Raw genomic sequence first — 13,896 nt, forward strand, 5'->3', positions numbered from 1 at the left:
TGGGAGGAGGGGGGTAACTATAAGATTCAAAGAATTCTTGAGGAGTTTATGTAAAGATGTCTGGGGCAGTGCTAACTTCTGGTGCCAGTTTTGGGGATCTGAAATTTGGACCAGGGACTACTTTGACAATCATGCCAAGTAAGTGCCCCAAGAGAGCTCATTAAACCCCCTGGAACTTCACCCCCAAATTAATTAGGAGGTCAGTTTTCAGAGGACTATGCCCCTCTCTGCTCTGATCCATAGGGAAAACTCTGGGCAAGTAATTGCACTTTCCTGGGACTGTTTCCTAATCAATAAAATAAGGGCATTGGATTTGATCTCTAAAGTTCTGTCCAGCTTCAGATCTGTGAGTCTTGATACAAGCTCACCAGGGCAGCTAGGTGACTTGATGGATAGAGTGCTGAATCTGGAGTAAGGAAACCTTGAGTTCAAATGTGTCCTCAGCCCTTTGCTGACTGTGTGACCCTGGACAAGCACTTAACTCTCAGCTGCCCCATCTATAAAATGAAAATAACAATAACATTTATGTTCCAAAGGGGTGGGGAGGATCAAATAAAATCATATTTGTATATTTTTTTGTATTTTTAAAATCATTAAGACATTTTATAAATATTTAAATTATTATTGTTAATTAGCTATGAATTGAGGATTACCATCTAATTGGGGGTAATATGGTTCCTTCAAAATCTCTCCTTTTTCTTTCCAATATTCTGACTATTCTGGTTACTTTTCTAACAGTCTTCCACAAAGCAAAGTTGTCCCTAAATCAGGACAGACATATCCTGATTATTTTTCAGAGATTTGCAGGGAAGGAGATTCCCCAACTTCCATCAGTCACCCTTTCCTAATGTCTCCCTACAAGCCCCATTCTTGCCCAAATGACTACATCCATTAGGATCCTCTAAGAATAAAGAGAAAGAAGGAATAGAAGTAAGTCTTTTCCCTATTTCTGAAACTAGCAGGCAAAGGAATGTGACTCACTTCAAAGACACCCGGATATGATAGTTAGTGCCTTTTTCCTTGTGATAACAGTTCTCTGTGCTAATAAGGAGAGCAAATAAGGAAGATGTGGGCTGGTTGGGCTTTGGTGTGTGTGTGTCTGCCACTGCTGATGGCTTCTTTGGAAGAGATGGAAACTCTGTTGGCTGACTATTGGCTTTTAAGATTCAAGTTCCCTCTGCCATTTTTTGTAAAGCTCCCTGCTGTGGTGTGAGGAGTGACTATGGGAAGCTGGCATTTGGAATGGGAACGCAATTAACCATAAAACCAAGTAAGTTGGGAGGATGGAGAAAAAAAAGCAAATTCTCCACTTCTGAATGTTTCACTGTAGTCTTCTATTGAAGTTTCTAGTCCACTCACAGGAGCCTTAATAGGGTAAACTGAAATGAACTAGAGGAGAATTTTGAAATCCCATGAGTATAAAAAACAACTGGAATTAGTCTGAGACAGAAAGGGAAAAGCCCATTTATAAGAAGAAAAAGACAACTATCTTTCTTTCACTGAAGAATGATAACCTAGTGTCGAATTGGGATGGGTGGTAGATGACAGAAGAGCTGAAGCTGGTTCTCCAGTAAACATTTGCATAGCATAATTTACATTTTTCCCCAATTGTTCAATTTAAGGTATGGAGCCTTGTCATAGTTTCAAAGGGTGGGGAGCCAGCCCCAATTGCTTAGGAATTCCTATTCTTCCCTTCTCTCTTGCCTCCCCACATTCCCAGGTAATTATTGATTAGACAGATGACACATTGCCTATACTGCAAGAAGTGGGAAAGTCACAGAAAGTACTTTTAAGTCCTTCAGGGGAAACTGAGGTTCATCAAAGTTAAAGATGAAGAGACATGAGTTAGAACATAATGCAATCAGATGAATTTAAAACTGGTTCAGTGGTTAGAATTAAAGAGTTTATTAATGGTTTCATATCAATGGGGTAAGAAGTATATATTTAGCCTGGTGTTGCTAATACTTATAGTAGTGGATTAAATAAAGGTATAGGTGACTATGCTCATCTGATTTGTGGATGGATAGCTAACATACTGTGTGGACAGAATCCAAAAGAGCATTGGGCTGAATCTAATAAGATTAAAATTTAATAGGTATAAATGCAGTCCTAAATATGGATACAAAACATTATCTTCACAAGTGTAATGTGGGGAGGCATGGTCAGATGGAAGTAATTCTGAAAAAGATCCAGGTGTTTTAGTGGACTGCAAGGGCAATCCAAGTCAGCCAAGGGATGCCATTTGCGGAAAAGAAAAATGCTAGAACTGATGTCCTTGTCAGATTTCAACTGAAGTGCTGTGTTCAATTCTGAACATCACAGTGTAAGAAGTACTTGGATAAGCTAGAAAGTGTCCAGAGGAGGACAGCCAGAATGGTGAAGGTCCTTGAGCCTCTGTCATGATAAAATTGGTCAAAGGAACTGAGCGGGTTATTTGGGAGAAGAGAAAGCTCAGAGGGACCAATTAGGGAGAACTGTCACATGCAAGAAGGATTAGACTTGCTCCATCTGGCCCCAGATGGCTGGACAGGAGCAAATAGTGGAAGATGCAAAGAGGCAACATTAGTTATACTGGAAGCCAAGAAAAACCTAACCGTTAGAGCTGTCCAAAAATAAAATAAGCTGCCTCTAAAGGTGGTGAGTTCTCTTATATAAGTGGGACTAAATAGATGGCTCCCTTTCAACTCTTAAATATTCTATGACTGCTTCGGTAAATGACTTGTCTAAGGTCACACAGGCTACAAAAGTTACAGCTGGGACTGGAACACAGTTCTCATGAGTCATGATCCGTGGTACCAGCGAGCCCAGGGCATGTTGGCCGGATTAGCTTCTCTCTGAAGACCATGCCAATTGGAAACGGAAAGCCGGGGGTTGACATTTGGTCCGGGGCACCTTTCTAACTAAACACCTGGACGCCTGAAAAGAACAAGTTCCCTTCAGCCCTGATCGTTTGCTGCTAGCTCTCTAGTGTTTGTTATGTCTGCAAAACGCACCCACCGCTGCAGAAAGGTCAGCTCTTCATTAGCCAGACAAATGAGAACAACATATTGACCGGAGATAAAGAACGAGGGGCCGAGGAGCGCAGCCTTTGAGAGTCTGGCATTTCCAAGTCCTTTAATCACGGCGCGTTTCTCTGAACATATGCTGTCTCAGGGAGGGCTGGATCAATGGTGCCTGAGGGACTCGGTGCCATCCAAATGAGAGCTGGGATATGAAAATGAGATGTAGATTGGGGATATTGTGAGGATGGGAGGACAATTACGGAGGGGGGAGGAGAAGAGTTGCGGAGGAATGATGTTTTTGAAAACCCGCAGCCTGTCTAGGAAGTATAATGAGACTCAAACGCTTTTCCCACGTCCCTCCGCGGCACGGATTAACAGGCAGGTTCCTGGGACACCCGCTTCTAGGTCCGAGCTCCTAGCTCACTGGTCTCATAATGTTAAGGATGCAATGAGATCCACAGTGGAAAGAGCCATCCCTCTGGAGACAGAGGACCGGCTTGAAATCCCGACCTTTATCTCATGAGTACTGATTCATGTGTATCTTGTCTTCCTGTTTAGAAGATGAGTCCTTAACGTTGGGTTGCTTTGTGTGTTTTTTTATCCTTTTGTTGTATCCCCTTTGCTTAGTTCAGTGCTGGCCCAGAATGGGTGATAAATAAATGTGCTGCTGGTTGATTCATGTGGGTGTCAGTGATAGTGATCCCAAGATAAAGTCATTTCCCCGTGATTACACAGCTATTAAGGATCAGGCTTAGAATCAGAATCCCAGGCTCTGGACTGTGAAGACAATGTGCTTTCTTTCCATGACACCCAACTTTCTCTGAGCAGACCTTATGGGAAAGGGAAGCAGAAGCAGATAGCAGGGACCGCGGGGGGAGTGTAGGGTTTGAGATCTAGGCGGCTTCCTGATGTGTCACTTCGCTGCTAATTTTTGCAAAGGGTTGGATGGCAGTGTGTCCTATAATAACGACAAGCTGATATTTGGGCAAGGCTCAAGCTTAACAGTCTCTGCAAGTAAGTCGGTCTCCTAGGGTGTCTTCTGAAAGGCTATTTGTGGTGATGATGCTAGTCCTCTTAAGATAGGAGAGAAGGGCCGTCTGAAGCGTTCTGATTGCTGTGGAGGGGCACAAAGTAGAGGAATAGAGGGGCTTTATTAACAGATTGAGAACAAAGGCAAGGGAAAGCTAAAGGAGGTAGAACCTGACTGAAAACAGCATGAGACTAACAGACAGAACAGAGAGCACAGAGCTTTTCCTATGACATGCACACACATTCCTAGTATCTGCAGAAGGAGAGGTAGAGAACAAAAGAAAACTGGGGGTGGAAACTTCATACAATAGGGGAATGTTAGGGATATGAGAAAAGTTAGAAATGAATGAGAGAATCAGAGCCCCAAGCTGAGTGATTCTGGGAGAAAATGTGGGGCCTGAGTAATTTAGCAGAGAAAAATAAATTGAAGTTACTAGGATCCAAAGATGTAAGAAGACCAGTTTAAAATGCTTTTCGGTATCATATGATCATCAGGAGAGAAATAAAATTTTAAAAGAAAAAGGGATTACAAACAAACTATGAACTGACCATAAAACAAATAGTCTTGAAGCTCTGATTAAGCAATAAATGCCTTTTCTTTTAATCCTGCTCCAGGGTAGGAATCAGTCCCCACATCAGCATGATAGCTTCAGCTGTTTCAATCATTGAAGCTCCTTCCTGGGGATGTCCCCCATGCAGGAACCAGCACTGAAGGGAAAAAAATTCATCTAGCAGGTTGCTCCCCTCCCCCAACCCTTGGTTTTTGTTAAGTTTCCTATCACCGTGTAAACAATAACCAAAGACTTTTTTGGGGGACTGGAACAAGTCTAACTGTCAATCCAAGTAAGTCAACCAGTCATCAGCATATTATGCATAAAAATTAAAGAAGAACAGGTACTTTAAACCTGTCTCTAGGACCAAATGTGCAGAGAGGTTGGTAAAATATTGATGCTGTTTTTATTATTTCCCTACTTGAGGATTGCTGATGGAAGGGTAGGCTGATGAACCTGCAGCAGCAGCAGCTAACATTTATATAACATTTACTATATTCCAGACACTGTACTAAGCAGTCACAATTATTATCTCATTTATCTTCACCACCATCCTGAGACATAGGTATTGTTATTATTTAACAGATGAGAAAAGTGAGGCAAACAGATGTTAAGCCCAGGGTGATACAACTAGTAAGTATCTGAGGCTGGATTTTAAACTCATCTTCCTGACTTTAGGCCTGGTTCTTAATCTACTGCTGTAATAGAGCCTTGGATTAAATTTCCACATTTGTGTGGGCTAAGAGAAAAGGGTAGATTCTCAAAACTAGGAACTGGAGGTAGACACTATTCAAAGAAATCAACATTTTGTGCAGCTTCTTATTTGCATAGGATAATATTCATTGCTGGAAATATAAAAACAAAAATAAAACATTCCCTGGCCTCAAAAAGCTTTTTGGAGAGGGAAGGAAGAGAAATGCCATGTGTAGACAGATATATTATAAAATGATGTGAGGAGAATGGGGATCCTTAACACAGGGAAGATAGGGAGAGCTTAGTACAAGGATTAATGCTTGAAATGAGGATTTTGAGAGACTCTGATGAAGGCTTGTGTTTTGGGCAGAGAGTGCTACTTGAGCAAATGCAAAAGGGTAAAAGTGTTGACTCCGTTCAGGACAAAACCAGTAGTTCATCTTGTCAAGAATATAGAATTCATGAAGGAGAGTAATATGAAATGAGGCTAGAAAAGTAAATTGAAATCAGAATATGAAAGGCCTTAAATTTGTTGTTATTCAATCATTTTTCAATCATGTTCAACTCTTTGTGATCCTAGTTGGGGTTTTCTTGATAAAGATACTAGAGAGATATCTCATTTCCTTCTCCAGTTTATTTTACAAATGAAGAAACAGGCAAACAGGATCACACAGTTACTATGAAGCTGAGATCAGGTTTGAACTCAGGAAGATAAGTCTTCCTGACTCCAGGCATTCTATCCACTTCAACACCTATCTATCCTGAGGCCTTAAATGGCAAACTGAAAAGTTTGTATTTTAAGCCAGAGAAAATAGGGAGTCGGTGAAAGTTGCTGAGCAGTGAAATGATGTGGGTCAAATCTGTCTTAGATTATATTTACTGCTGTCTAAAACATAGATTGGAGGAGGGGGAGAGTATAGGCTGAGAGTCCACTAGATACTGGACAATAGTCCAGTGAAGAAATGATGAGGGTCTGAGCTAAAGTGGTATCCATGTGAGTAGAGAAAAGAAAGCTTTGGAAGAAAATATTAGAGCAGGAAAATTAGGTGATTTCAGAGAAAATTGAAAACCTTTGAAGTGTGAGAAGATGATAAAGAAATGACTATCAACTGCTTTCAGAAGCTCTGTGTTTAGACTCAAGGAATTCACTGATACCATTGGAAGAGAGAGATTTCTATTCTTCCTACTTTTGTCTCACGAAGAAGTATTTGGTAGAATCACAGTAGATCACACATGTCTGGCATCTCCTAATTGAAGCCTTTAATCACAATTTCTCTCCACTGCTCCAGCAGAGGATGATCTGAAAGGGTCACCTGGAAATTTTGATGATGTAGAAGTGAGAAGGACTATGTTTCTCAGGAAACATTAGGGAGAGGAAAAGAAGTGGAGGGGGGAGAACTTTCATTTTTTTTTAAATGAAAGCACTTTTTGTGATGAGTTAAAATAATGTATTTGGTAATTTGATGGAAAAGCTCATCATTAGAATGATAGTCAGTCTTACTATGAAACTCAGTCTTTTATCCTTGGTTAGGAAATCAGGTTATTAATTCCTATTTCATACACTACAGTTAACTTTCAGGCGATCTGTATAATCGTCCATAGTTTTACCAGATTGCATATGGTACCGTTACATAAACGTATTATCTTTTCTTTTTGATAATTAGAACGGGTCAGAAACCCACGTTTTTCTAGGGGAAATCCAGTCTTGAACACTTAAAACTTAAAACTCAAAATAATATTCACAATACTGGAAGATTATTTTTGACCAGTGCTTGGGTGTTGCCTTTGTTTTTTATTTTGTTTTGGTTTTGCCCCTACAATTATTTACAAATGTGAAGAGAAGAGTATTAGTGTAGAATGATTGCTTCTGCATTTTCATTTTACGTGATAAATTTACTTTGGATTATCTCAAGCTTTAGGCAGAAATCAAGGGAGACAAAGAGGTATCTAGAAAGCATGCGTTCTCAAAATTGGTTTTAGTTGTGGAGGTTTTCTTTGTTGGGTTTTTTTCTGTCTTCTGATAGCAAAAGCATTTTCAGGAAAATGAGAATTAAATACTGTGCATCAGGAATGTTCCCTGTTTCTAGGGAGAAAGTTTAATCTCACTGGAAGGGAGGAAAATCTCACTTGGAAAGGTTGAGTTAGTTTTTGCAAAGTAGGGTATCATTGTGGAAATACAATTTTGGAACTTATCAATTGCATTTTGGGCAGGGAACAAAGTTAACTGTGAAATCAAGTAAGTGAATCTTGGCTATATTTTGTTTTAATGAACAGTAGTGCATGCAAAGCACAGGGAGATAGACATAATGCACACAATAAACCCAAATGGAATGGTACGGAACATTTGAATGAGCCCATTCTTGTAACTAAAGACAGCTTCAAAATAATATGGAAAGAAAAGCAAAATCCAAATGGGAAAAAATGGGATGTGAGAAACTTTTCCAAGTTCAGATTTCATATCTGTCTCAACCACAATCATATCCTAGAGAGAGATTTTCCCCTCTATTTGAAACTAGAAGAGTAAGGATTATGAATTTAGAGGATTGAAATCTCTTAACAGGAAGGGTAATGTGATGTTCTTACCAGAAGGCACCTTTAACAGAAATTAAGCAAAGCAGTTTTAGGTGTTAGAGGGTATTTTCCCTCTCTCTGGGTAAATCATCAGAGAAGAAAGTATTTCTCTCCCTAGATTATAAATGGGGAAAATGTATGCCAGAAACATGCCCTTGATTATGTAGTAAATTAGTGGCAGGGCAGAGCTGTGGGGCCAGGAAACTAAAGAATGCCCAAGCTTTTTTTCCCATAGCAGGATCCAAAATCATCAGTGTTCTTCAGGGAACAATGTCTGGATACAAACTTGGCATAAGCAAGGAAAATGTCACGTTTCTGCATGCTATTGTAAGCATTTCAAGGTAAGAAGTGCATTCACAGCATGCAAAGAAGTTTATAAAAAAGAGAGTGATTTCAAATTAATAGTCACAGGGACAAAATATATGCAACTTATTTGGAAGCGATCTATTTCAAGCTTTTTTTCTAGGGGATATTTCCAGCAGTCTAAGCAGGATTTATGTTTCCCCTGGGTTAAAAACAGATGATGAGAGAAAGCAAATACCTTCTTTCAGGACCTGAAAGTTGAAGGAAATCATTTTTTAAAATATGATTGTGAGCCTTTGGATGAAGATCTCTCGCTAGAAATCTGCAAGCACTTCCTAAAAGGAAGAACATATCAAACTTTGGGGATACTTTGCCACTAAAGAGTTGTGAAATCTCTTCTAGCCAAGGAAGAAAATATGCTATGAGTCAAATCCTTCCATAATCATTAGAGGTTAGCTATACAACTGGTCTTTTTCCATTTTGGCTTCTAAATGTTTCCACAATCATTGTGTCTTGTGCTTCTTAGCAAAATATCAGCTAGTTCTAATAAGCAAGATGAGGTGATCATTTGTACACTTTCTAAGGTCTGAGTTGTTTTAAAATTTTAAGTGGGGTCCTTCAGGCTATTTTCATAGAGAACTTTATCATTGTGTGAAAAAGGAAACAAAATTATCTTTGGCTCTGGAACCCTTTCCAGGGTCAGACTCTGTAAGTATGAGACAGATTGCAAAACACCCAATTCCAACTTGAACTTTTATTACAGAACCAAAGAAATCCTTCAAATTTAGCTTCTACAGAAATAAAAATTAGTAATGCCACTAAAATCTTCATCAGATTAAGAACTAGCAGGAATGTCCCTGTTATTTTTTTTAAGAATTAATTCTACCTGACAATTGCTTTTGCTTAACAATTTTGAAATAGAATTTGAATTTGAGAATTTGGGTTCTGTCTTCCTTGAGTTCTTTGAAAGGTCTGATTCCTGATATTCAAGAAGAAAATTACAAAATGGAAGCATTATCTTATGATTAGCAATTGTTTTATCCTAAAACTCTCTGATTTGGAGACTCCTTAAACATATTATGGGATTCAAGGACTTCTAGGGTGTTTTCTAAACTCAGAATAAAAAGAAAGCCCCTGGTATGGGACTTAAGGACTTCTAGGATGTTTTCTAAGCTCAGAATAAAAAGAAAGCCCTTGGCAAGCTCTTAAGTTCTGAAGGCATAGACTACACATTTTTGTAAAGCTGCTACTGACTGTGAGGAGTGGTGGTTCTGGAAAGCTCATTTTTGGGAGTGGGACATCTCTAACTGTCCTACCAAGTAAGTCTAAAAGAAATTTAAAATCTTCTTTATATTTTTTTCTTACTGTAAATAAGAACTCTTCTTGAATTTGTTTTCTTTAGCTTAACATTTGATTCCCTAAGAGTCCCCCATTCATTCATTTCAATAAGACGTTTATTCAGCAACAACCATGTAAAGTCCCATAAAAAAATGGAAAATGAAGGCAACCAGACATTACCTCTCATAAGCTAATTGAGTGCTCTATCGTTTGAGCTAATTCCTCAGAGCTATATTTCATAAATTGTGGTGATGAGGTTATTTATTTGGCCTTTTAAATACTAATTGATGGGAGTCCTGATCCAACTCATCTCACAAAATCATAGGATTTAGAGGTGGATGAGATCCTAGAGAACCTTAGAGTTATTTTATAGATGAGTAAACTTAAGGTCTCCCCAAATGTCAAAAGGGTTGCAAGATTTTTGAGGTCATGTCATAGAATTATAGATACAATTCTGGAATCTTAGAGACTGGCTAGTTCACCTCTAAGTTCTATGTAAGTGATTTGGCAGAAGATGCCCAGCTCATAAGTGTAAGATGTAGGGTCTTCTTATTACAAAGACAGTGTTCTCTCCACTGGACCACACTCCCCAGTTTTTATTTCAGGCCTCTTTCCCCTTACTACTGTTTCACTTGTATTCTAACAGTGAGAGATTTGTAAATGGTAATCAGAACACAAGTACTAGATGGATTTTTGGACATAGAGCTCCTTAAATTTTTTTGGATTTTGGATTAGATTTTTGGAGTTTATCAGTGTGTGAATGCAGTCCTTAGTGACAAACTCATGAACATAGAGTTCTTTCAACGTTTTTACTCCAAGAGACTCTAAATGAGATCTCCTATCACTTCATCCTGATTTTCCACCTTTCCTTCTGCAAATCTGTAGATCCTTTGAATTGCCTAATAACTTTAGGCAAAAGAAATGATATGAGATCTCTTTGGAGAAGTTCTTCAAAATCTCTCATGAGTTTTCCAAAGATTAAATTAGGAATTCTGGCATCAGCCAAAAAATGTAGAACAGTTTTATGGGTCACCTGACCAGCCACATCTCCATTATCAGATCTGGGCTAGAATAGGATATGACTTCCATAGCAATTGGTGTATTTCTTTGTTTTGGTCTTCATTTGTTCTTCTGAGTCAGTTTTAAAAACCTAAAATCAATGAGATAAGATGATGCTTCCATTGAATCCCAAGGCCATTTAGCATAAAACTACACAAATGAAAGTAGCAATAATAGTAGCTAATAAGCCTTTAAGATTAATAATGGTTTAAAGGTTTAAAACAAGATTTGCAAATATTATATCATTTAATCCTCACAACAACCTAGTTTATTAACTCTATTTTACTAGTGGGGAAACTGAGGTCCAGAAAGGCTAAATGACTTGCACAGAGTCACATACTAAAGATTCAAGGGAGAAATTTAATTCAAACCTTCTTCTTTCCAGGTCCCCTACTTTTTAGGAGAACCTCCAAATCACTTTCAAAAGGACTTTTCTATTACTACTTTGTGAGATAGGACAACATTCTTTATCTCCATTTTGCAATGGAGTAAACTGAAGCTTAGAAATATTAAGCAATAAGCCCACAAATGAATGATTCTTAATGGGACCTTTCTTCTGGTGTTCTTTTGACATACCTGAATGCCCCTAAATAGAGATGAAGAGTAAGAACAAAATGAAAACCCAACCTGAAGTTTTTGTTATTGAGTTTATCATAGTGTAATACTGGAACTACCAACAGACTATACTTTGGGGCTGGAACCAAACTCAGAGTAAATCCTGGTGAGTGATAAGAATAATCATTTAATTCAGTAAGTTTTATTAAAGCCTACTATGTGTAAGTAATTTAATGATAGTGTGTATTCTTTTTTTAAATAGCAAATATGCAGCTAAGTAGGAAAACCTAATAGAATACAGAGTTTTATTCCCCTTTCCATACTTCCTTTGGAAAGTGATTTTAGAACAACTGTTAGACTGAGAATTTCTATCAAGTTTCACTTCCACCTGTGAATACAATCCTTCACTCTCTCTATAGAATTCTTGGGTCTTGGTAATTATATGAGTTTTCTTTGAGTTGATTTATCATCAGGACACTAACTCTGGGCAATAGAATTTCTCTCACAAACCCAGTGTACATACAGAGGACCCTGATATGCACTATGCCTTTTAATTAGAGAATGGAAAACTATAACAATCCTGGGACCTTTTCAGGCTATGAAATGGATGAATGGGAGGGAACTGGGTGATTTAGAAATTAATATCTTCTAATGGTTGTTTTATGGGAACTCTGAAGGACTTGACTCAATGTAGGAGGTAGCATTACATAGTGAAAAAGAGTATTGGATCTGCAATTGGGAAATCTGGATTCAAGTCTTTGCTCGCTATTTACTAGCTGCTAGTGATAAGTAGGTTGCACAGTGGATGAGAATTCGAGACTTGGAGTCATGCGGTTCTGAGTTCAAATCACACCCCAAACATTTACTGGCTTTGTGATGCTGGGCCATTTAACCTCTGTTTCAGTTTCCTTCTTTGTAAAATGAAGATAATAACAACACCTACTTCACAAAATTGTTGTGAGGATCAAACGACATAAGAAAGTATTTTTTCAAATCTTAGAGATGTACAAATGTTAACTATAACTATTATTATTACTATCATTATATAATCTTGACCAAATATGCAACCTCAGTTTCCTCATCTATAAAATGATCATATGATATTGCTTCTACATAAATTATGGGGTGCTTGTGAGCAAAGATTTTTACAAACATTTAAGTTTATATAAATTTGAACTGTGATTATGTGTTCATAGCTTTTTCTTGAAATAGTGAGAGCAATCATTTTATTTTTGCTTTTTACATTTTATCAGGGAGTATTAAAAAAAAAAGGCTCTCAGAATCACTAAGAACAAGACTAGCTCATCCTGGCCATCACTCCCAGCCTTTACCCCCACCAAAAACAAACAACAACAAAAAAAACTTTAACACATTACCTTATTCAAGAACTATGAAACATGTACATGCATAGATGATTGTTTTGCACCAATAGCAAAAACATCTATTATATAGGCTCCAAAAAATGTAGAGACAATAGAGGGGGGAAAAACAGCACATTTACAGTAAAAGGACCTAGATTCAAATCTTAGCCCTACTACTTAGCTGGGGTTACCTTAAGCAAGTGATTTCATCTCTCAAATTCTATTCTTTCACCTAAAAATGAAAGGCCTAGAATAAGGTCCCTTCCAGCTCTAAACTCTCTATTCTGATATCATATAGCAGCACCTCACATCCAGTATTCCCAGGGGAAATGGTGTTTCTGTTTCTATGCCAAATTAAATTAGTCCTACTCTAAGCCCTGGTGTAGCTATTTATCCTTAGCAATTGGATTCTAGACCTGCTTCAAAGACCTTTGTGTCTCTGGGGAGCACCGTTTGGATTCCTTGTCAGTTTTGCTCCACTGGCTACCAGGTGACCACTTAACTCCATAAATGAGAGAGCCCTGTCCCCTCGAGGTACAGCAGAATGGGAGGATCATTTTTCAAGATGCTTGACAGGTCTCCTTGCTCCCTAGCATGGTGGGACTCTGCAGAGCTTCCTGGGGAAGCCAGGACAGTTTTTGTTATGAGATGTACTGCTGTGTCCAGAACTACAATATGCTGTTCTTTGGAGCAGGAACAAGATTGGTAGTAAAAGCAAGTAAGTATGGCCCCTGAAATGCTCAAGGTCAGAAAATATCAGAAACTAGACTGAATTAGAGGGAGGGAAGGATGCTGGGGCTCCTGGGATTTTTCTTAATTAAATGAGAGTGTATTTCTTGGTTGGACTGGAAAGTAGTAGGGGTCTTTTTTAAATCTCCTGGACTCTCCCTGAACCATACAATACCTGCAGCTAAGGAACCTATTTGGATTTCACTCAAAAGCAGAGTCCTTTGAGGTTAGGCACTAGCTCTGATTCAAGGAAAGCATTAGGCTAATAATGGCAGATGACTTTTATAAAAAAACTTTCCATTAAATATGGTATCTTAGAAGTCAAAAGTCCTGATATAAACAATCAATCTAGGTAAGATAAAGCTTTCCATTCTTTAAAGAAAATAATTGTTGATGATGATTTTATAGTACATTCTCCATTCCAAATAGAGTGACATGGAAGGTAAAGGTAGACAGCTAAATAGAACCCCTAAATAACCATTCACAAAGCAACTAGGGCATAAGTGATACTTGGGAAAGCCAGGAAACCCAATGACATGATACCTCCTGCCTGGTAGGTGCTGTCCTTGCTATCAGATAACCCTTGGGTTGTTCTAATAAAACTTTATTCACTGAAAGTGGCCTTGACAATTTGGGGTTTAGTACAAGTCAGCCCATTTACCTAGATCTCTTTATCAAAATAAAAAGAAGAAGAAAAAGATAGTC

This window comes from Antechinus flavipes, chromosome 2 (genome assembly GCF_016432865.1).
Source record: "Antechinus flavipes isolate AdamAnt ecotype Samford, QLD, Australia chromosome 2, AdamAnt_v2, whole genome shotgun sequence".
NCBI lineage: Eukaryota > Metazoa > Chordata > Mammalia > Dasyuromorphia > Dasyuridae > Antechinus > Antechinus flavipes.